The following is a 24,980-nucleotide window of genomic DNA, read 5'->3' on the forward strand; positions in this document are numbered from 1 at the left end:
GTGAAACTCGGAGGGGGCAAACGCGAGCAATTGGTATTTTTTTTATCTAAAAATTTTCACCGCAGAAACACAGAAAAATTATTTTGGCATATTTTTTTGGTCTCACCAATTCAAGCCAGTTATTAGTTTTCTCAATTTCGTCAGCAACTACAGCAGAGAAACCGAAATCGGTGTGTGCCATATTTGGCACAGTATGAACCTGAAAGACAAAATATGGTAACGCACTGCCATATGTTCAACAGCCCGAAGCCGCAGGTCACCCTATCACAAGATGGAATTTTGTCGATCGGTACGGTGAGGGCCAGCGAATCGTCTACCAAACTGCCGCCTGAAAAGCGAAAAGGAACTTAAATGTAAAGGATGTGGTGCTTCAGGGGCACTCACAAGCGCGATAGATGACGGGGAGTTATCGTGTGTGCGGTGGTACGACAGCCGCGCCGTGAAATTTCTGTCGAGCTTTGTTGGGAGAGATCCAATCGAAAAGACTAAGCGCTGGTTTACCATCACCAAGGAGTTTCGCGAAATTGATTGCCCCAGCGTAGTAAAGGTCCACAACAGGCACATGGGCGGGTCGACCTGCTGGACTCACTACTTGGGCTTTACCGCATACATATCTGGTCGAAGAAATGGCAATTTCGAATTTTTACGCATATGCTACATCTATCGGTAGTAGCAGCATGGCTATTGTACAAGAGGGTGCTTGGGAAGAAATAAGTACTACCGCTGGCTCAATTCAAAGCAGAAATTGCAGATGCCTTACCTCGCATAACAAGTGCCTACCCAACAAGCGACCAGGAAGGCCTTCTAGTCAAGAGATCGAATTCCAGGTTCAAGTCAAAAAAGCAGTGGGACAAGAGGCCACAATGCCACCCAAAGACGGCCGATCTGAGCAAGTCGGCCACTGGCCAGAATTTGATGAGAAGAAACAAAGATGTAAGCGGCCATTATGCACAAACAAGTCGTCGATAAGATAGAGGAAGTGCAACATTCATCTGTGCTTTAACGCAGCAAACAACTGTTTCATTTCATTCCACACATCGCGCTAAAAAGACCGCCGTTCCTGAAGCTTTATTAACGCGACAGCGTTAATGAGCTCGTGTCGCAGAAAAGCCGGTGTCGTCGGCGTCGGTGTCGGCGTCGGCGGCGTTGGCCGTGAACGATAAATCCCAGCAGGCACTTCATGAATAAAAAACAACTTGCAAGATGGGCTGGGTGGGAATCGAACCAGGGTCTCCGGAGTGTGAGACGGAGACGTTACCACTGAGCCACGAGTTTTTTCGTTTTTTTTTCTTTATTACCTTGATTTCAACACCACTCAAACGCGTACAAAGTAGGTCATTTGGTGCAGAAAAATAATATTACATCACTTCGAGAGACTACATATTTAAAAGGCACTCAAAGAGGACATCACAGACGCCAAAGGGTCAAGCTCCTCAAAACACTCTGGAGGTTCAATCATGTGCTTGAGGGCATCACGTGTGTACTTAAGACTTTCACTTAGGTGTTCCCTCGCAGACCTTTCATCTACGTGGACATTCCTGATATCCATGCGCGTTTTCCACACGCTGCTCATACACAAAAGCATTACCAAGTCAGCCGGCACTCCCCCTGTGTCTGCACACGGTAAGAACCGAATACCGAAAGGACTTAACGGCAGTTCTTTATTGAGAGTTCGTTTTAGAACATCCCACAAGAAAACTGAGTCATGACAATCGAAAAAGATGTGCTCAATAGTTTCAGGTTTCTTACATATGATGCAGTTAACAGACCATGGAACAAAGAAGCCCTTGCTTTGCAGCCATGGCTTCACAAGGAGAGTGCCCGAATGCAATTGAAAAAAGAAGGTTTTCACTGAAGATCTAACCGGCATTTTTCTAACGCATTTCAGCACATTGCGTTCAGGTCCTAAGTTATACATCATGCGGTAAACAGGATGCGGCAAGAAAACATCAACCAGATCACTATAAAGTTTCTTACGCGTCACTGAAGTCAAAAATTCATTCGAAAAATGCGCGTTCAGTAAAGAAAAGGACATAACAACTTCCCTCAGAAAGCCAATTGGTGTTCGAGTACGTTCATTTGCTGATGAGACAACCTACTCAGGCAAGGAAGAACTCCATCTCACCTGAATAACAGTACGCAGAAATACATCACTTTGGTTCCTTAAGAAAAAGAACATACTAACAATCTGTTTCAAAAACAAATGTGTTAATCCTAGTCCTCCATTCTTCACCGAATGAAACAAGTTACACCGGCTAGTTCTCTCCCAAGTGGATCCCCATATATATACCGCAAACAGTCTGTGAAGTTTCTGCACCGAAATCCTTGCCATGCATAACACTTGTAGTACATAATACACCTTTGTAACTAAAAACAAATTGCAAACACTAGCTCTTGAAAACAGCGAAAAATTATGCCCGCCCCACTTTTCTGTCTGATCTTTAACTCTTTTTACTTCTTCGATCCAATGCGCGGCACTGTCACGATAATGTTGTAATGGCACCCCAAGATATTTTCCAGGGGTAACGCTCCAGTTCATATTGCAAAAAAACTCTGGTACCTGTGGCCAGCTGCCGTGCCATAAACCTAGGCACTTAGTCCAGCTGACAACACTTCCAGTTGCGGCGCAAAAGGAAACAGCCTCTTTCATAGTGTGATTCACGCTTTCTGTATCACGGCAAAAAATTGCCACGTCATCTGCATAAGCCAGAACTCTAGTCTCAATTCCTGCGTAGATAAACCCACGAATAGATTTGCTCTTAATTATTTTCAAACAGAAAGGCTCTAAATACAAGGCAAATAAAAGAGGCGACAAACAGCATCCTTGTTTTACTGATGATTCCACTTTTATACTGGCGCCTAATTTTCTATTAATTACTAACTGCGCAGTGCAATCTTTGTATACCATTCTTACTCCATCTGTTATCACTGCACCGGCTTTAACATGTTCTAAGATCAAAAATATGACATCATGGACGACTCTGTCAAAAGCATTTTCAAGGTCAATTTGTATCATAGCGACTCTGTCCTCTCTCTCATCGCAGCATTCCGGTATGGTCCTTGCAGTATGTATATTCGAAAAGATCGATCTGCCTTTGATACCGCATGTCTGATGGGGGCCCACAAGTTCTTTTATAACGGTCTGCAATCGTCGCACCAGTACTTTAGTGTAAACTTTATAGTCCGTATTTGTCAAGCTTATTGGTCTGTAGGCTTCAACCGCCAAAAGTCGCGCACTATCTTTTACTTTAGCAATTAAAATAACGTGCGATGTCCGAAAAGAAGGAGGTGCTTTCTTATTCTCGTACATCTCCTTTATCACGCGATGTAGTGCTACAGCTATTCCACTTTTAAAGCTCTTATAGAAAGCCCCTCCCAGACCATCAGGCCCCGGCGACTTGCCGGGAGTAAGTTCGTCAATCGCATCCTCAACTTCTGAAAGGCTTATTGGTCTGTCGAGCCTTTCACAGACCTCGTCTGATAATGTTGGCATTAATGGCAAGAAGTCAGTTCTAAACCTTTCGATATCACATGTCTTTTTCCCCATCAAACTTTCATAATAAGACTCAAATGCGTGCTCAATCATTCCAACATCACTAGTGACTTCCCCTTGATAACTTATTTCTGTTATTTCTTTGGAAACCGCGTGTTTCTTCTCGTCACTTATTGCTCGCTTGGTAGGCGTCTCCCCCACCCATAAACTCTCCGCCCTTGCCCCTAATACCGCACCCCTGTACTTTTCTTCATCGATGACTTCAAGTTCAGACTTAACTTCTTTAATTTCTTTCGAAAATAAGCCAGGCGAAGAGCTTTCTGCGCTGAGCATATATTTTAGCCTAAGGTGGAATTCCTTCTCACGCTCTTTTTCTTTGTGACAGACTACGCATGCTCTTTCTATCGAGGTGAATTTAACGTCTCTTTTGAAGAGTTCCCATTCTGCAATGAAGAACGCTGACGTAGTTATGCTGAGCAAATTCTCGAGCTTTTCTTGAACTGCCTTTTGAAAAACGTCGTCTTGCAAAAGCTTATCATTTAGCTTCCATAAGTCCCAGCTGAATTTAGATGGTTTTTGTTTCTTTCCTATGGTTGACATAACGAGGCAATGATCGCTAAAACTAACATGTAACACTTGATAACTTGAAAATAACGGTACGAAGGTTAACGGAGCATAAATTCTGTCTAGCCTGCCATGACATTGACCTTGATAGTGCGTATACATGGTATGGTTTTCACTTGACAACACGTAACCAATGTCTTCAAGCTCTTGTTGCCTTAGAATAGAACTTAAAAGCAACGCACTTTTATCACAAACACTAGTCAACTTAGATTTATCTTCTGGAAAGCAAACACAATTAAAATCACCCAGTAATATGACATGTCTTTCACAATTCAAGTACTGCTGAATATCACCAAAAAAAGACTTCCCGCTCCCGTGCTACGTTCGGAGCATAAACATATATAGCCCTCCAAGGCATCTCTGAAAAAGCAAAATCGCAGAGGACCATTCTGCCATCCTCGGATGATGTGACGGCTTCAACTACAGCAATACTGCTACGCAAAAGAATAAGGCAGCCCCGAGACCTACCCGCCGCATGACATACACTTACGGTATATCTAGGACGGAAAACGTTAACCATTTGCTCCGTGCATTCATCAGCTGCAATTTTTGTTTCTTGAATGGCCAATAAGTCAATATTATTTTCAATAAGCATGCGGTTAACTTGGCATTGCCTTCTACGCCCGCTAAGTCCACGCACGTTCAACGTCGCGACACAAAGACCAGTCGAAAAATTAGCTGCCATTTAACGGGAGGAGAATCCAAACCAATTACCCCACATCGTCCCTCACATCTGCTACGATGACTCGACGGTCTAGGGAGGCGGACCATGGTTTTCTAGACATCAAAGCCCAATGACGACGGCCGACGCACATCCTGCCCACAAACCCCAGTCCCCACACCCCAACAACAATTTTTTCTAACCCAGGAAGGGTTGTAGAACGGCGTTTGGCAGGAACGCCGGGTTTGGGCTTGAACGCCGGTCGTCGTCCCGGGGTAGCTTTCGGAGCAGGCTCGTCATTCCCAGTCTCTTGATACTTTTCCTCTTGCTCATCCGCCCCTTCGTGAAGCCTCTTAGCAGGGGCACTACTTGACGTTGGCATCACGGTGTCGTCAGTTTCGTGCTGTTCACCGGTCGTCACTTCTGCTGATGTGCACGTTTCTTTGGCCTCTTTTACCTCGACCTCTATTGAGTTAGTTGGTTCCACCGTGTCATCCCATGGGTCTTTCCAGCCGTCCGATGACTTTTCTTCATTAACAGTCATTGCCTTCTTCAGGGGCTTTAACACCGAGGGCTTGGTCTCTTTCCCTTCGCCTGCGGCTTCCACTGCGTCGACCACATCCATCAAGTGATCTGTGACATCTTCCTTCAATGCCGGGCCTGTCACTGTGGCATAGGTTCGGACGCACTGGGTCTCGTCGTGGCCGAAACGACGACAAAGCCAACAGCGTGGTACACGGCACTCGCGTCGGATGTGCCCGATGCCGCGGCATCGGAGGCAGAGGGGAGCTCTGCCAGGGACGTGCACGAGCGCAACATCTTCCGCCACTCGCAGCTGGTGGGGCAAGTCTTCAGCGGTGACGCCTACCTTCAGCTTGATAGTGACAGTACGGGTGGTTGACCCTTTGTCAACGCATCCTTGTACCCGCCACCTGTCCCTAGTGATCTCAGTCACCTTTCCAAAAGGCGACAAGGCAGTGCGAACGTCGTCGTCAGGTACACCGTGAAGGAGCCAGTAGAGCTTGATACGGACGCCTCTGTCACACGGGTCGATGACCACACAGCGGTGGTCTTTGACATCAAACGCGTCTGCAGTGATAATCCTCTTTTTCTCTTCTTCGTCCTTGAAAGTCATCGCCCACAGATGGTTCATTTGATATGCACCCAGTGCAACCACTTCCGGCATGAGAGACAGCCGTGTAAGAGCGTCTCGAAAATGTTCCACTCTGTAAGGCCTCGCCTTAACGTCACCATGTAAAAAAACTGTATGAAGAACGGACGCACCTGTTGGCAGCGTTGGCAAAATCATTTGGTAGTCCTGACCTGGTTTTTTAGTTGACCTGATACCGCGGCCCAAAAGGGTCGCTGAAGCCGCTCGTCAAGAGCCCGACATTCCGCGTCCGCTCACCTCGGTGTCTGAAGAGGAAGTCGACTGAACCACGAGTTCGATGCTTCAAAGCGGTGCAAAAGCGCCTCTAGTGAACGCGGTGTTGCCTTAGAAACGAGCTGTTTCTAAGGCTGAGGCGTGCGTCGCTTGCTCAGGCGCACATTTCGTTGTCGCGCCGAACGCTGCGTTGCTCGACGCTCACCGCGTCCGATGCGGGGCGCGTAGTCGCTGCGCCGTAGCCCATTGTCTTACACCCCTTGGCGGATCGACGGGAACGCTGTCGCGTTCCACTCTTGAAGGCGAAGCTTAAGCGTCCTCCAATTTTTTTCCACCCATGGCAGCAAGAACGCTCGGCCATCTTCATGGTGTGCCATATTTGGCACAAAGCTGTATCTTTATTAATACAGTCGTTATAACTCTGAAACATTTTGTATATGTATTTGTTCATTCAATCAATAATAAAAACTGAAAAAATAATTTTTAATATGACTTTTTCATAATTCATGCGATAGAGAGATAAGTATGCGCGCTTCTGATGCGCTCTTCAGAATTAGTCGCAATATTTGAATCGTTAAGGTTCACCAACACCCCAACATTCATCAAATAAATGTTGCGCATCGGCAACTGAAGTAAACGCTAATCATTTCTTTTGTAAATTGCGCAGTATATAGTTGGACTAGAAACTGGACAAATCTCTTGTTGATGCTAGTGAGCACAATTTCCTAAGCATCCGAATAAAGCTCCACCTTGCCATACATTACACAGGGCACCGCTTTTGCGACAGAAAGCTGAGCTAGATGGTAAGGATTCATTATGCAAAAAAAGGTGAGGCGTGCAGACAGGACACAAGAGTGGAGAGCTGTTCGTGTTGTCCACTTCTCTACTCTTGTTTCCTGTCTGCACGCCTCACCTCTTTTGCGCTGTTGCACGCAGTGCTGTTTTCCATTATACCTGCGAAACCAGTATATATAGCCATAGCCTTTGTTAATCAGCGCAGCGTATTTACCTGCCGCTTAATTTTTTTTTTAAATTATGTTGGGGCTTCACGTGACAACACCACGATCTGATTATGAGGCATGCCGTAGTGGGGGGCTCCAGATTAATTTCGACAACCCACAGCTCATTAACGTGCGACCTATGCGTGACACACGGGCATATCGTCCCCATCGATATGCGGCCACCTTTCCCGGGATTTGATCCCAGGCTTGGCAGCGTAACGCAGAAGCCGCTACACCACAACAGCGGGCAATTGCCGCTTACGTGCAATCATTGCGTGCTCGGCTTGATTGTACTTTTCATATTGGTTCGTATGTCTCATGGTGTTTGTACACGCTGCCATTGCAAATTTCCTGGCACGCTGAGTAAAAACTATTTTGCCGCTACGTGCGGGAGACAGTTGCCACAAGCATGAGCCTCGAAAAGCACTTAAGCATGATTGCATTCCGCGCTCACTCACTGCATTCCTAATGTCCCGGTGCCAAAACCTCATGCATGCCGCGAGATCACGTGTTGCTGCTATTTTATTGTGCGTGCATCTGAAAAAAATGTGGACCGACTCTTTTCTTTTGCTGTCATCCCCGGGCACGAAAGAGAACTTTTACACAAAGCGCGACTCATGAAAATGGCACCGTGAGCCTCACTTAACGCGTGCAAAAATACATTGCAATGGATAAGCTAAAGTGGCGCATCCACCATACATCACTAAAGAATAAAGTAAAGGCGCTCCCAGAAGTAATTCACTGCAGGAATAACTGGCCCCTGGCTCACCAAGGCTTGGCAACGTCTGTGCGCAACTCGGTGCGGGCGATGTGTTGTCGAACATCTCCTGCTCGCGGTGCCAGGGCACGGGTGCTCCGAAGCGCAGCGTTCGTGGGTCGGCGTACGGAACGCCCAGAAAAGCACCCACGGCCACGCCGGACACCGTGGCCCTGGTGCCGTAGTACACGCCAAAGCGACCGACTGCGAGCACGTGATCGTTGCCATCCTGTCTGCCTCGGAATGTCACGACCAGCATCAGTGCCAGAAAGCTCGCAGCAAGGATGAGCGCCACCAGGAATGCCAGGTCCCGGGTGTGCACATTTCGCCTGGCGCAGGAAGGAAAAGACTTTCTTGACTTTTCACCACGACTTTCACGTAATACAGTACGCAGCACGGTGCATAGCCGCAGAAGACTTGGGCATCTGTTCACGTGACAAGGATTACGCCGGCCGTCCTGCTCGTCGACACACGCGATGCGAAAACAACGGCATTCTTAGCGAGCGTCGCTGACGTAAAAAACATAAGCTTCCGACTTTATTTGCTTTTTTTCTCATCTGGCTCCGCAACCAGCCGCGTATGGCGGAAGTCATGTCCTCGAATGCAATTACCCAAAGTGTGAACGAAATTTTCCCCGCAAAATTTGCAGGTAAACATACAAAATAGCCATGTGGATTTGCTCTACCTGCAGTGAGTCAAATAATGACCGTCATGATGAGACCAGCTGCTATAATACGCACCGTTATGTACACCGGCCAGGTATGATAGTTGCTGAATAAGAGACTTGGTACGCACGCTTCTCTATATTTCGATTGTTTTCAGATGGCTAAGTGACCGTTTTAAAGTGCGCACTTTTTCATTTCACGATCACATTGTCTGATGCGCCCCTTTATTAACATCTTGTCATCACCTTAACAATAACTACCTGAAAGCCACGAATTCATGAAGCTCAGGTTTGTTGTTAAGGGAGGAATAGCGACGGCTGTTGCGGTGGGAAACTGTTGCGAAAGGTTTGCCACCAACCTAATTTTATTCAACTGACCTTACGCTGCCCAAACAGAACTTCCACATCAGAGAAAGGGGTTGAATTTTTTTGTACCAATGTGCTAACCATTTCGTTTGTGACATATCTGCTTCCGCCTTCCGCAGACTAAGCTTTATTCAATACTCGCTTAGAAATTCTCCTTCAAGTGTTAAGCTGCTCAGTTAGCTTACCTTTATCAGGCCAAAACTAGAACAGACTCGCACTGCTTGAGGTCCGTATACTAAGCTCAACGTTGAGAAACTTGAGATAATGCAGAGAAAGTCAATACGTTTTATAGTGGTCGCCATATACGACGCCTATAGAGAGCAGCGTGTGTACGAGCGGCGGAACGCACGTCAGCACGAAACGAACGCAGATTGATTGACTGATTGAAACTTTTATTAGAAGGGATGGCCCGTGGCCTAAGATAGGGTAAGGGATCAGGTGAAAGGGAGGATGCCTGCCTCCTTCGCAAAGGACAGCAAAGCGTTAATTCTTCTGGTGGCATCTGCTTGCGGTGTGACCCAGTCTTCGTACGACGCCACCTTTAGAGGTCGAACGCAGAGGTGCAATCTGTCTTTATTTCGCGCGTCTTGCGCAACGCGGTGCTGGCGCTGCAATCGGGAGCGCGCTTAGGGCGCGCCGCTATGCGTTCCGCCGTTCGTATACACGCGCTGTGTGTAGACGACGTATATCGCGGCCACTATGGCTTGGTGATCCGGACGTTATGAGGCGTTGAGTGGCATGGATGCAAGGGTGGCTTGGTTAGTGCAGCTTAGTGCAGCTCAGTGAAGATTTGACGACGATATTCGGAGGGCACAAAAGGGCGCGTGCGGCCAGAAGACGCATCACACATAATTGTATCAGAGGATAAGGGCAGCGGCACATCAGACAACAAGAAAGAATTAGAGCTTGCGCGCAAGTCGCGAAGTTCACTGTCGCTACGCTGTGCCTCTGAAATTGCCTCGAAGTCCCGGCCCAGCATCAGATGTTACGATACTTACGCGGGAAAGGGCGTCGGCAGCAGCGTTGACGGGGCCTTCGATGTACCTATAGCTCGACGGTGAACTCCGAAATAAAACTTAGATGACGAATTTGCCGGGATGTAAAAAGCACTGTGGTTTCCACGGAAAGCGAATGTCAATAGATTATGGTCGTTCAGCACGTGGAATGCGCTACCTTCCTGGTGATGACGAAAATGCCGAATTCCGAGATAGACGGCGAGAAGTGCACGGTTGAACGTGCAGTAGCGAGTTTCGACAGGCTTTAGTTTCTGGGAGAAGAAGGCTAGTGGGCACCACGAGTCTTGCTGGAACTGCTGAAGGACGGCACCAACGGTTTTGGAGGAAGCATCGGTGATCAGCCGCATTTGTGCGTTGGATAAAGGATGCACGAGCATTGGTGCGTTCGCCAGCGCATCCTTGGCTTACTGGAATGCTGCGTCAGCATCACGTGTCCGCTCGAGAGGGGCTGAAGGTGCTTTACTTGGCTTGAGCATGTGGGTCAGCGGTAGGACAATACGAGCCACATTAGGTATAAAGCGACGGTGAAAGTTCAGCAGTCCTAGAAAGTCGCGCAGCTTTCCAAATGAAGTTGGACGAGGGAAATCGCACTGTGCTTGAACTTTACCGTCCAGGGGCTGTACTCCTTCAGGTGTGACGAGGTGGCCAAGAAATTCGATATTATTGACGCCGAAAACACACTTTGCTGTGTTAATGGTCAAGCTGTGTTCCTGGAGTCGTGTAAAAAGCAATCGCAGATGATCGGCATGCTGTTCAGGTGAATAGCTAGCCACAAGTAAGTCGTTGAGGTAGGCACGACGAAGTGTAGGCCGCGGGTCAGTGATCATCACCTCAGTGATGAATATTCGGAACGTTTGGGTGGTGTTCCCCAACCCGAAAGGCATGCACACGTACTCAAAGAGGCCGAAAGATGTCGCAATGGCAGTATTTGGTATGTCCGATGGCTCAACAGGAATGTGGTGGTAAGCTTTGACCAAGTCGACCTTGCTAAATATGGTAGTACCAGATAGTGTGGCAGCGAAGTCGTGAATATGGGGAAGTCGATACCGATCATGGAGAGTGCTCGCGTTCACTGCACGACAGTCGGCACAGGGGCGCCAATCACCTGGGTCACGCTTCGGAACCATGTGCAGGGCTGATGACCAGCTGCTTGACGATGGGCGAATGATGCCAAGTTGCAGCATATGTTCAAATTCCCTGCGTGCTGTGGCAAGGCGGTCACCCGCGAGGCGTCGTGGTTTGCTGAACACGGGATCGAGGTCCGGTTGCGACGATGTGGTGCGTGACTGTGTGTCGCACCGGTAGTACTAAGTCGTTGGGCCTTGTAAGTTCAGGAAAATCAGACAGAATTGAGCCAGCATGCTTGTAAGTTCGGAGCCGTTTGCACAGGGGTCGACAAAGGTGCGAGGATTCCCTGCACGGACAAGCTGGTCGTACAGTCCTCAAGGAGCCGTGAGCGGATGTCCACGTTCAGGCCGAAGCTGTTAAGAAAGTCCGCTCCAAGTACAGCGAAGCGCACATCAGCGACGACGAATATCCATCGAAATGTACGGCGCAGTCCTAAGACGATGGTGAGTCAACGCTGTCTAAATGTGGCGATTGCGGAACTATTTACAGCTTGTAACGACGCAATCCTCTCAGCGCGTTGTCGATCGTGACGAGAGACAGGGATAACGATTACCTCAGCGCCAGTGTCGGGCGTCCCGTTGCTCTGTCTCATAGTACAGCAGGTGGCTGCGTTTCGCTGCGAGGTCAAGCGGGTCACTCGCCGCCAGTAGCGACTCACGTTCGTGTTTTCCTGCCAGCGACAAGGCTCCCGACACTTCTTAGCGCTGGCGCCGAAACGGACATGATACTAGCAGTAGCCGTCACAGTTGCTTCTAGTGCGGGAACGAGAACGCGAACGGGAGTTGCCGTGATGAAAGCAGTGAGCTGCTCTATTTTATTTTCGAGGCTTTCGAGGCGAGAGTGCCGCGCTTGGGTATCCGGTGTCACGGCGGTCACTGCTGCAACCGTGGGTCCAGCGCGGGAGTTTTCTGCAACGCGATCCCCCAGCTCTGCTAGCTTCTCCAACGGCATGTCGCCTGCAGCAGCCACGATAGGAAGAACGTTTTGTGGGAGACGCTGCAGAAATAACCCACGAAGTAGAGGACTCTCGGAATCTTGCATGCTGTCGCCAAGTAGCTGGCGCATTCGGTGCAACAGCTGAGATGGTCGTCGGTCTCCCAGCTCCTCCGTGTTGAGAAGTTGCTGCAAACGGCTGCGTTCCGAAACCGTTTTGTTCGTCAGAGCAATGGTCTTGAAATGGTCGTATGGTTGGGTTGCGTGTGGAAGGCTCAGGACGTCGTCGAATTCGTCCGCAACTTCAGATGGTAGCGTAGAAATTACATGAAGGTATTTAGCGCGCTGTGCAGTGATGCGGCGCAAGTCGAAGAGCGCTTCTACTTGAGTAAACCATACTGCCGGATTCTTCGGCCAAAATGGCGGGAGACGCCCCTGCACCTTTGAGACTGCTTCCATGTCCATGGCGAGGGAACGGTTCGCGTAGCTCACCGTTGACTGCAGTCGCTGTTGAGTACCGTTGTCCGCCGACGTGGGACTTGCGTTCATAGCCATCACGTCCGTACGTCCGGGTCACAAAGCTACAGTGGTCGCCATATGCGACGCCTATATAGAGGTGCAATCTGTCTATTTCGCGCGTCTTTCGCAACGCAGTGCTGGCGATGCAAACGTTCTGACTCTCCATCAGAATTAATCCTGGCTAACAATATTCCCTCTCTCGAACTACGGAGACAGAAATACCGTCGAGACTGTCTACGTCATCTAATCAACCAAGATTTAGCCCTTGACCCTTTACTATACGTAACGCCTTTGTCCACAAGGCCTACACGTCACCATCGCCCCGATTCAAGAACACGCTATTATGCTAGGACCTACACGTATAAGATCTCCTTCTGTCCACGGACCATTTCCGAATGCAATTCCCTTACCGCAGTACGTCTACCGCATAATTTGTAACGGTATTTCTGATTATGTACATACATGTATATGTGCAGATCTATATATATATATATATATATATATATATAGCTTTTCTTGTTTTATTTGACGTGATGTAATTTTTTTTTCCTTCGTTTGTATACAATCACGTATGCCCGTCCTGCAAGCGCCACATTGTATGTTGCAGTATATTGTAGAAAAGCAATCAATAAAAGATAAATAAAGGTCTCTGAATGCCACGGTTGCCGCTGCGCCATGACAATGTTACCATTGCAGTAGTGCAAGTCATTATACCTACAGCTCATCATATACATCTGTCAAACAGAATTTCATCGTCTTGGCCAACGAGTTCCCCTCTCAACTGGTAATGGTTATTCCGCACAAGGCTAGGACATGGCAACTGTCAAACACATTACGCTGTAGGAAAACAGCGGATGTGAATTCCGCATCGTGGAGGAATAAACAAAAATTGTCGCCGCATGCGACCACCAGGTAATCAGGTAATTAAATGCCCGGCAAGAGTTGCGTACGAAATATTGTGCCCCACACAGTAGTGCTATTGCGGCAATAGCTTGCCGAAGGAACAGGGTTTGTTGCTTACAGGTAAGAGTGCGAACTGTGCCCCCCGGAGCGCATGCTCCAGAAACTGTGGGCCACCTCGGAGATCGCGTGTCCAGTTTGCGCAGCGCTGTGTCCGGTAACCCCCGGCACCGTTCCTCTCGGCCCTGTGCGATAGTTCCCGCCGGACGTGAAGGGCAGATCGCCCCCCATAGACGTGGAGGGCGTGTGTGGAGATGGTGTCATCGAGGGAAGTGACATGGCGGCCTGCGTTGGGATGGTCGAAGAGCATAAGTACACGTATTACCGCGATTTCTAGCAGTGCGCTAGTGCTTGGCGGCTGACCATCACTTCTTCACTGAATGTCGAGCGTACCCTGTTGCATGACCCTCAGTACTGATTTCGCTAGGTGGGCTACCCATCAAATAAATTCAGAGCCTGTCCCAGAAAGAAAACCGGCGCCTTTGCCGCAGCGGCAGTGAGGATCTAATGACCATGGTAGTTCCCGTGATTAGACAGGAATTTGTCTTCGCGGTAGAATGTAAGACTGAGATTGTAATCTCTACGAGGACAATTTCGGGACGTTACAGTGGCAAGAGTGCATGTGGTCGATTTTTTAACACGAATATGTATGAATATTTCTCTATCGAGATCTATGTATGCCGAAGTATGTGTGAACAGAGCTGATGATATATGACTGACTGTTCTTTCTTTGTTTTTCTTTCATGCTTGTAGCGCAATTCTTATAGGAACTTAGCTTAATACGACGGCAAAAATCAAAACGCTAATAGTAGCGAGCTACTTGCATAGAATTCAGTGCATCGTTGATGAAGCAAACGCTTTTCTACTATGCCCGTTGCGCAAAATTCCCCTCAAACGCCCTAAAAATTCCTGCATACAAATTGGAGAAAGAAGCTTCTTATGGCCTCAACCCGTTAGGCGGCAGCCTGGGTAAGAACTTCTGAACAGGAAGTTTGCCACGAACGGCAAAAGGTAGCGTCTGGTCGGTTCCTTCGCCGCCCAAGATGACAACTCGTTCACAGATTTTGTGTCCAGAGAGCAGCGCCTCCAGAACGAACATGAAGAAAGGGAGCGTCACAGGCTATAGGTAAAATCATGGAACATTCAAGCTCTGCCGAGCTGCCTGGTGCGTACCGGAAGCAGGCTCTTCGCCGCGTCGTCGTTCATCCCATCCTTGTGAAGCCATTTGAACATGGCTGCGAGATGCCGTTGTCAGAAAAAAAAAAACGAGCGCCTGCAACTCGTCGTGAGACGTTTCAAGGCGAAGGAACTCCTACGGCAACCGTGGATGGTTGATTTGCTGCGGGCGATTGTGAACTGCGTACTCGCTGAAAATCCGAATCTTCTCCTTCTTCTTCCTTTAACAGGCAGGTGCTGCGCAGCCCAATATGTTTTTTTTACTTTTAAAATAATTATTACTCATTCGAGATTACTTTCGTGATCTTATTTTAACAGATAATTCTAGGCTATTGAATGTAGTTCCATAGACATTCGGAAATTTCTGCTCCATATTAATTTGGAATAATCCACCCATTTCTTGGCCAATCCTCCATCGTGGGTAGGAGCCACACACGTGATAGGCAACAACTCGACGAACGCGCAGAAAAAGCAAAGTAGATTATGATGATGATGATGTTGATTATTATTATTATTATTATTATTATTATTATTATTATTATTATTATTATTATTATTATTATTATTATTATTATTATTATTATTATTATTATTATTATTATTATTATTATTGCAAACTCAGACTATGAGATGGCAAAATCGGAAATTATATCTAACGTAACTTTAAGCGATCGAAAGCTTTAGAGAATAACGGCAAAGTAATCGTAAAGCAGTGAGACTGGTAAGAACGCAATGGAGATGCAGATAAAGAAGGGTGAAAACATAAAGCACGCAGATTCAACGCAGTGTTTTAACGCAAATGGCGTGAAGTTTCCTTGAGTTTGCAAGCTAGCATGGGCAGCAGTAGCGAAGGGCACCAGCGCACCCTCGTCACCTGTAGGTGTTAGCCGTGTGCGTCACGAGAACGAAGGCAATGTATGATGCTTGTCACGAAATAACATTGATGAAGCGTGTCTGCACCGAGAATAACGACGCATGTCAATATATATTTGGGGCTTCATGCCCCTTATGTCACCGTGACAAATGGACTGGCCGACAGTGGACACACGCCCAGTTGCACATACTCGTTTACGCGTAACCAAAGCCAACAGCTATAGGAATTGTGTGTTCGCTCACACGGCCCAGTGGCACGTATCCCGTAAGCCTGCTAGACCAGACAGCAACTAAAAGCAAGCTGTGTATTCACGCACACACCCAGTGGCCCCAGCTGTCGATTGGACAAGGCAGCGGGCAGCACATACCTATTGGTCCAAGTTGCCTATAAATGTAAACAAGCAGATCCGGCGAGGAAACAGCGATGAACGACGATTTCCGGGAAAGCGGCAAAGAAATCTTCGCTTTAAAGCCTCGCAGATGAACGAGCATGTTTCCTCTTTTGCCACAAGATAGACGGCTGGGTGGTAGAAGTTTATTCATGTGCAATACAGAACATGAGCAGAGAGAGAAAAAACTGCTTTAGGCAGCTTGACGAAGCTCTCACCCCCTGTATTTTGAGCATGGGTCAGCATTAGGTCAGAGACGTCTTGAATGATTCATCACGCGGCGAACTACATACAATTGATCGAAATAGATAAATGTGAAAGTTATAACCATATTGAAGAGAAGTACAAAAACATTTACTGTAAATATCTGTTATACATTATTCATTTTCATGGCACACAAACAAACGAACTTTAAGTTGATCTCAGCGTAAGAAAGTGTGCACACAGAAAGAGCAAACAAATAGAATACAATATAAAATCAGCACTACATAATACTGCCTGAGTCGGTCGAGTGTGAAATACTCTATATTTAAAATTTTGCTCATTAAAACCATTTAATATTCTAGGGATGATGCAATATAACGTGTATTCCTCATAATTAGTTCTGCTAGAACGCACTTGCCAATATTGGAAAATAAATAGCGTTATACACGTATAGCGCTATACTTTTAACGTATAACGCTATACTGTTTACATTTAAGTTAGCCAGAGAGCGTAAATAATGAATATTTTTATTCATTTCATTTCGTAGCGTATAACATAGTTTAGGGTGCAGCGGTGGAGTTGAGGTAGAGTATCCGACTCGCGTGCAAGACACCCGTGGTTCGAATCCCGGTGCCGCAAAATTTTCCCCCGGATTGAAAAAAAATCCGCGTGTTGAGAAAATTGGATAAAAAGGCCTGGAGTTTGGCCTGATCCTGGTGACCAGAACCGGTAACGTACTCCCTCACCAGAGCAGGATTGGTGAGGGAGTGCTCACCAATCCTGCAGTACTGGTGCAGTACTCGGCCACAACATCCTATATGAATACAACGATCAAACCCCGGCCCTCCGTTCACACCTGCTGCGAAGCAAATGAGCACGGCGGCGGTCAGATCTGTGACGCAGCAGAGGGCGCTAAGAATCCCTGGTTCCGGACAGGCCGCCATTGGAATCTGAACCTCGCAACGTTTAATGCTAGAACGTTAACTAATGAGGCGAGTCTAGCACTGCTATTGGAGGAATTGGAGGGCAGTAAATGGGATATAATTGGGCTCAGGGAAGTTAGCAGGACTAAAGAAGCATATACAGTGCTAAAAAGCGGGCACGTCCTGTGCTACCGGGGCTTAGCGGAGAGACGAGAACTAGGAGTCGGATTCCTGATTAATAAGGATATAGCTGGTAACCTACAGGAATTATATAGCATTAACGAGAGGGTGGCAAGTCTTGTTTTGAAACTTAATAAGAGGTACAAATTGAAGGTCGTACAGGTCTACGCCCCTACATCCAGTCATGATGACCAGGAAGTCGAAAGCTTCTATGAAGACGTGGAATCGGCGATGGGTAAACTCCAAACAAAATACATTATACTGATGGGCGACTTCAATGCAACGGTAGGCAAGCAGCAGGCTGGAGACAAGCCAGTGGGGGAATACGGCATAGGCTCTAGGAATAGCAGGGGAGAGTTATTAGTAGAGTCTGCAGAACAGAATAAGATGCGGATAATGAATACCTTCTTCTACAAGAGGGGCAGCTGAAAATGGCTGTGGAGGAGCCCGAATGGCGGGACTAGAAATGAAATAGATTTCATACTCTGCGCTAACCCTCGCATCATACAAGATGTGGACGTGCTCGGCAAGGTGCGCTGCAGTGACCACAGGATGGTAAGAAATCGAATTAGCCTTGACTTGAGGAGGGAACGGAAGAAACTGGTACATAAGAAGCCAATCAATGAGTTAGCGGTAAGAGGGAAACTAGAGTAATTCCGAATCAATCTACAGAACTGGTATTCGGCTTTAATTCAGCAAGATGACCTTAGTGTTGAAGAAATGAACGACAATCTTATAGGCATCATTAAGGAGTGTGCAATAGAAGTCGGTGGTAACTAAGTTAGACAGGATGCGAGTAAGCTATCGCAGGAGACGAAAGATCTGATCAAGAAACGCCAATGTATAAAAGCCTCTAACCCTACAGCTAGAATAGAACTGGCAGAACTTTCCAATTTAATCAACAAGAGTAAACAGCTGACATAAGGAACTATAATATGGACAGAATTGAACATGCTCTTAGAGACGGAGGAAGCCCAAAAGAAGTGAAGAAACTAGGAACAGGCAAGAATCACCTGTATGCGTTAAGAGACAAAGCCGGCAATATCATTACTAATATGAATGACATAATTCAAGTGGCTGAGGAGTTCTGTAAAGATTTATACAGTACCAGTGGCACCCACGACGATAATGGAAGAGAGAATAGACTAGAGGAATTTGAAATGTCACAAGTAACGCCGGAAGAGTAAAGAAAGTCTTGGGAGCTATGCAAAGGGGGAAGGCAGCTGGGGAGAATCATGTAACAGCTGATTTGTTGAAGGATGGTGGGCAGATTGTTCTAGAAAACTGGCCACCCTGTATACACAATGCCTCATGACCTCGAATGTACCGGAATCTTGGAAGAACGCTAATATAATCCTAATCCATAAGAAAGGGGACGCCAAAGACTTGAAAAATTATAGACCGATCAGCTTACTGTCCGTTGCCTACAAAGTATTTACTAAGGTAATCGCAAATAGAATCAGGAACACCTTAGACTTCTGTCAACCAAAGAACCAAGCAGGATTCTGTAAGGGCTACTCAACAATAGACCATATTCACACTATCAATCAGGTGATAGAGAAATGTGTGGAATATAACCAACCCTTATACACAGCTTTCATTGATTACGAGAAAGCGTTTGATTCAGTCGAAACCTCAGCAGTCATGGAGGCATTACGGAATTAGGGTTTAGACAAGCCGTATGTCAAAATACTGAAAGATATCTATAGCTGCTCCAAAGCCACAGTCGTCCTTAATAAAGAAAGCAACAAAATCCCAATAAGGAAAGGCGTCAGGCAGGCAGATACAATCTCTCCAATGCTATTCACAGCGTGTTTACAGGAGGTTGTCAGAGACCTGCATTGGGAAGAATTGGAGCTGAGTTCATGGGGAATACCTTAGTAGCTTGCAATTCGCTGATGATATTGCCTTGCTTAGTAACTCAGGGGACCAATTGCAATGCATACTCACTGACCTGCAGAGGCAAAGCAGAAGGGTGGGTCTAAAAATTAATCTGCAGAGAACTAAAGTATAGTTTAACAGTCTCGGAAGAGAACAGCAGTTTACGATCGGTAGCGAGGCAATGGAAGTGCTAAAAGAATACATTTACTTGGGACAGGTGTGACCGCGGATGCGGATCATGAGACTGAAGTAATCAGAAGAATAAGAAGGGGCTGAGGTGCATTTGGCCGCATTCTCAGGTCATGAACAGTAGGTTGCCACTATCCTGCAAGAGAAAAGTGTATAAAAACTGCGTCTTACCAGTACTCACGTACGGGGCAGAAACCTGGAGGCTTACGAAAAGGGTTCTACTTAAATTGAGAACGACGCAACCAGCTATGGAAAGAAGAATGATGGGTGTAACGTTAAGGGATAAGAAAAGAGTAGATTTGGTGAGGGAACAAACGCGAGTTAAGGACATCTTAGTTGAAATGAAGAAAAAGAAAAGGGCATGGGCAGGACATGTAATGAGAAGGGAAGATAACCAATGGTCATTAAGGGTTACGGACTGGATTCCAAGGGAAGGGAAGCGTAGCAGGGGACGGTAGAAAGTTAGGTGGGCGTATCAGGTTAAGAAGTTTGCAGGGACAACATGGCCACAATTAGTACATGCCCGGGGTAGTTGGAGAAGTATGGGAGAAGCCTTTGCCCTGCAGTGGGCGTAAAGCCTGCTGCTGCTGCTGCTGCTGCTGCTGCTGCTGCTGCTGATGATGATGATGATGATGATGGTGATGATGATTATGATGATTATGATGATGATGATGATGATGATAGTTTAAAATTATAGAAATGGTCCAAACTAATTGGTCCATACTTCTTAAGCGACGACCGAGCCGGAATATCGGAAGCGGTAATAGTAATTACCCTTATTATTTTGTTCTCAAGTCTTTTGAGTTTGAAAGTCTTTGTAAAAGTGGTGCTTTCCTATATGAGGGTACAGCGTTCAATGTAAGGCATAAAAAAACAATGATAAACTAAAAGCTTAGTCTTTGTTGCTAATAAGTCACTGTGACGGTAGATAAGTCCTAATGCACAAGCTGCCTTGCTAGCTACATAATCAGTATGTGAGTGCCACGACATGTGTTCAATAAATATAACACCAAGAGTTTTGAATTTATTAACAACTTCGGTAGCGCTTCCGTGTAATACGAGTGAACTAATTTGCTCAAAGTGCTTGCTTTTTGCTTGAAATACAACCGCACGCGTTTTTGGAAACACTAATTACTAACCTATTATACCATGTACATTCGGTCAGCTTAAGCAGAACCTGGTTTCCGTGCTGGAATCACCTTTCAGTCACACTCATCATCGGCTATAAACAGGCTGGTGTCGTCGGCATAACTAATACGTTAAACATTTGGGTCCGCCGCATTAACTACATCGTTTATGGATATATTGAGAAGGTATGCTCCTAGAATACTACACCTTGCGGCACTCAAGACGAAGTGTACTTAATTGCAGAGGTCACATTAGCACCCTAAGTTCGTTCTCCTATCTAGTGATCTTGCTCGGTGCCTAATATGCGTACATACCCGTCACACGCACACTTTCAAGGAACACTCAAACCGAAGAAAACTAAAATCTGGGAGCCCCACTGGCTGCCTTCCCGGAGCATGCGAAAAGGAGCCTATGGGGATTGCGAATTTCCATAGGGTTTCGTTGCAATTGTCATCGAAAGCACGCTTGGGACAGCAGCATAAGACACCACGACGACCAAGGAATTCGTGCGTAATAGTCAGGGGCTTAACTAAGTCGAATCTCTCATTCCGCGTGTTTATTTAGCTGCGGATTTATTGACAGCGCTTCGTGTGCATACCGGGACTGTACCGTGGGACACGTAGTAATCAAAGTGTTTAGTCCGCCGTGGTTTCACATCGAAATATCTCTATGCAGCGCATTTTCTACGCAAACCCGTCAATATAACCGAACTTGAAAGTTAATTCCCGCCTACATGTGCGTTCATTGGCGAGGCTATTTTCTCAAAGAGTCCGTATTAATATTACAGTGATGTTGGCGAATCTAGGTGATAGCGACAGCTAGGATATCTTCTAAAAGGTGCTTGGAACGTGGGGAAAGGCCATTTCAAAGCTGAGCCAGTGCCAACTTGCCCAGTTTGCTACTATTATCAACGCTTATCATACATCCGCTGCTCATATTGCACGTCGCAAGCGCGCAAATTTCATACCATCGCATAAAGCTACTTGTAATCAAAAGAGAAGGGCGTGTAATGGTACTGTGGCTCTGCTTCGATACTTTCCTCTCTCAGAGCGCCCTCGCGTTCACACAAACGGAGCATAGTGTGTCAAGACATAGTGTGTCCTTAAATGTTATATGACCACTATATTTCTCTTTCTACTCTTTTCTTCCGTTTTGCGCGCCTCTTGAACGTGCTTCACATCGTTTTATGCCTCAAGGCAAAGTTCCTAAAGAGAAACATATTTGTTTCTGTGTAATGCGCGTTCGATACGCTGATATAACTGAAAAATTCAGACACTGTGACCTCAAACGAAAGCAACATTACGGCACCTTGAGTCCGAACTAAAAGCATGACAGTATTCTTGAAAGTACAAAAGACTTAGGGCCTATCATTCTTTCTTTCTTTGGGATCTAAATGAAGTTCGCCCTCACTCACTGGATGGCGACAACGCGCAGACGGGCCAATGACATCCGCATACACAGCGCTCTGATGTTGCTGCGCTAAGTATTCTTGAGCTCAAAAACAAGTCCTGTTTGTAATTTCACGCACGCAACGTTACACTAGAACGCTTCGGCAACGTTAAATATGGAAATAAGAATATCAGATAGGTTCGAAACCGTATGGATGTGAGACCGGCGATCACTCCTCTGCTACCTAATTTAATTGCTCGTGAAGGAGTGTTACTTGATAACCTTACTTTTCCGATTGACAAATTTTATAAACGGGTCACATTGTTTCCCAGAGGGATGAAGGGGCGTGTGAAGAAGCGATTTTCCAGTATTATGGCATCCGAGTTTTACGACAGCACGTTTTAGTTGCTCCGATGCACGGTCACGCGACCGCCCATGTACTTGACTTATACACACAGAGTGTGTTTTCGTTCAAGTCTCACTGCTGGGACTGAGAGCCGGGGCCGTCACAATTGCAGCTGTTAAGTTGTGCTGACGAAGCGTACGTCATAGCAGGTGTTGTTCCTGGTTTATGCATAAAGCGCGCGGGAGAAAATATTTGACAATGTTACCGAAAAACCACACCGCTGATTGGGTGATACGTTTACTCGCCTACAGAACGACAAATGTTACTGAGCAGTGAACCGCGACGTTAAAGAATATTGTTTTTGCTAACTTTTGATCGGTCGCCTTACTATGGCTGATAGGTCACGCAAAGAGAAGCTGCTTAGTACGGTACTTATAAATCGAGGCCAGAAAGCGTGCGTATTCTTTCGAATCCGCAGTTTGCTGTATACCGTTATATCAGGGCCGTTCATGTTGTTCTCCCCTTGTGGTCACGTATCGTAATCTTGATTTTTCATGTCATGAAGCCGTATCAACTTACTTTTCTGCCATTCTAAGATGACTAACGCTCTGCTATTTTGGCAGAGCGGGAACTAAGTCAGTGAACAGAATCTAATGTGACGTAAAAATACATATGGTTTTAAGATTACGACTTATGCAACAATATAGGGAGGGAGGGGGGCAATTCACCTAGGACAAGCCTAATCGGGCGTCTCTAACCCTCTTGTTCTAGAACTTTCCTGCACTCAGCACTCACCTCAACTTGAAAAAGCAGATAGCAGTGCTAACCCGTGACTGAAGTAGACACTGGCCTCCTTTAGCATTCCATGTAATTCTCGAAAACAGCTGCGTCTTCAGTGAGAGCCGGCGCCGTGCTTAATAACTCTGGAAAAAAAACTTGTACACGTAATGGAGGAAGAGGTCGGGAAAGTTGGCGACCAACTATGGGGTAATTGAAAGTTAAATACAAAAGCAGGCATCATAAAAAAGAAAGGGAGAGAAACAGAGGCGAAAAATTGGATGCAAAGGAGGGAAACACAAAAAAGAACCATGGAGATTATCAAATACGGTGCTGTGTAGTCGGGGGTCCGTGCGACCACGAAGGTTCCATGGATTGGGCCGTGCCAGTGCCGGGAGAAAGAGGGGCTCTGAGCCACGGTTAAGAGAATAGAAAAAATATTATACACAAAAGTACATGATTCAGCATTACAAACATGGCTCCAACTATTGGAGCGCACTACATGCTAGAAGCTTTTCATGTCCGAGCGCCTCTCGCTCCTTTACAGTCGTCCGGATACGCTTTTTATGCCGTTTATTTCCCTCTTTCCCTGCCCAATCACAAACGCCGAATCATTCGCCAGCGCCCGTTCCTCAACTTCCCATGTGTCTCCAACGTTGCACAGTACGAGGCAAGCACCTCGCAAACTGTGAACCTGCCGTCGATCTCCCGTTCCCAAAAGTGCCGTGTGTCTCCAACGTTGCACATTACGGGGCAACCACGTGCAAGCTGCGAACCTGCCGTCAACGCTTTCCCCGGGAATTGTCAACAATGACCTTGTCATCTATCAGTGGCATCTTCGTGACGGTCAGGAGGGGCGACGTTGTTTTCGTGGAGCAAGCTGTCATTTCTGGGCGCTGGAAAAGCCGATCTGAAACATGAATGCCTGTCCGTCAGACTCAGGTGACGTAGGTTGAGCTGCCTTGAGAGAACTATGAGGCGTGATTAGCACTTGTGATAGCCGCATGTCTGCCGGTGAATCAGGCTTTGTTCTGAGGGATTGTCAGGCACAACGGCAAGAAATTAGGAGCGAAAATATGTATCTTAATGCAAAGGAGAGTGTCTTGCTATTTGAGGCCCGACTAGGCCACCTGAGGACAATGCCGGAGAAAACATGCGCCAAAGGATGAGACGTGTCCGTGCTGCAAAAAATAAAGAAAAAAACCGGCAACTACTCGGAACATCGTAACGGAATGCTAAAATATTCACCCAGCGAGATCCGTAGAGAATGCCCACACCTTCCTAAAGCGTTGGAATTTAAAGAAGCTGGAAGGAATCAAGACTGCCAATTGGGCTAATTGGAATGTTGGATTCATGGTTGCGAAAGTTTTCCAATTTTTCTTAACAATGAAGGTAGAAGGATTAAGTGGTCAGCAGAAGAGATTGGTTGAAAGAGAAAAAACAACGGGGAAGAGATTATTACAATCGGAGTCATTTTAAACGTTGGTAATGGCACATTATATTAAGAGAGGTTTTAAATACGAATGTTAAGATCGAGGTACGACAGGCAAAGGGTTAGATAGGGAGAGATGTTGTCAAGCCTGATTAAATCAAGCAAGCTATGGTACAACTTGCAACCCCGTCCCCTCCTTTCAGATCGGATGCCAGTAAACATCATGATCATCATCATGGAGCAGTGCAAAAAGCTGCGAGTCGGGGATCGTTTGAGGATACGGGGGTAAGGCAGGAGTTCACCATGGAATAGGCATAATTAGATTGATGCTGACTACATGGTCAACCCGTTGCGTTTGCTTAGTGGCTGTGGCATTCGGCTGCTGAGCACGAATTTGTTGGTCCGATTTGCTGCCGCGGCGCACGCGTTCCGATAAGGGTGGAATGTAATAAACGCTCGTGTACCGATGCTTTACATGTACGTTCAAGAAACTCAAATGGTCGCTATTAATGCGCAAGCACTCCGATACGGCGTCCCTCGCAGCCCGCTGCGCAGCGAAATAACTGGATCTGAAGTCGCACCGCCGG

The sequence above is a fragment of the Dermacentor variabilis genome, chromosome 2 (assembly GCF_050947875.1).
Source record: "Dermacentor variabilis isolate Ectoservices chromosome 2, ASM5094787v1, whole genome shotgun sequence".
Lineage (NCBI taxonomy): Eukaryota > Metazoa > Arthropoda > Arachnida > Ixodida > Ixodidae > Dermacentor > Dermacentor variabilis.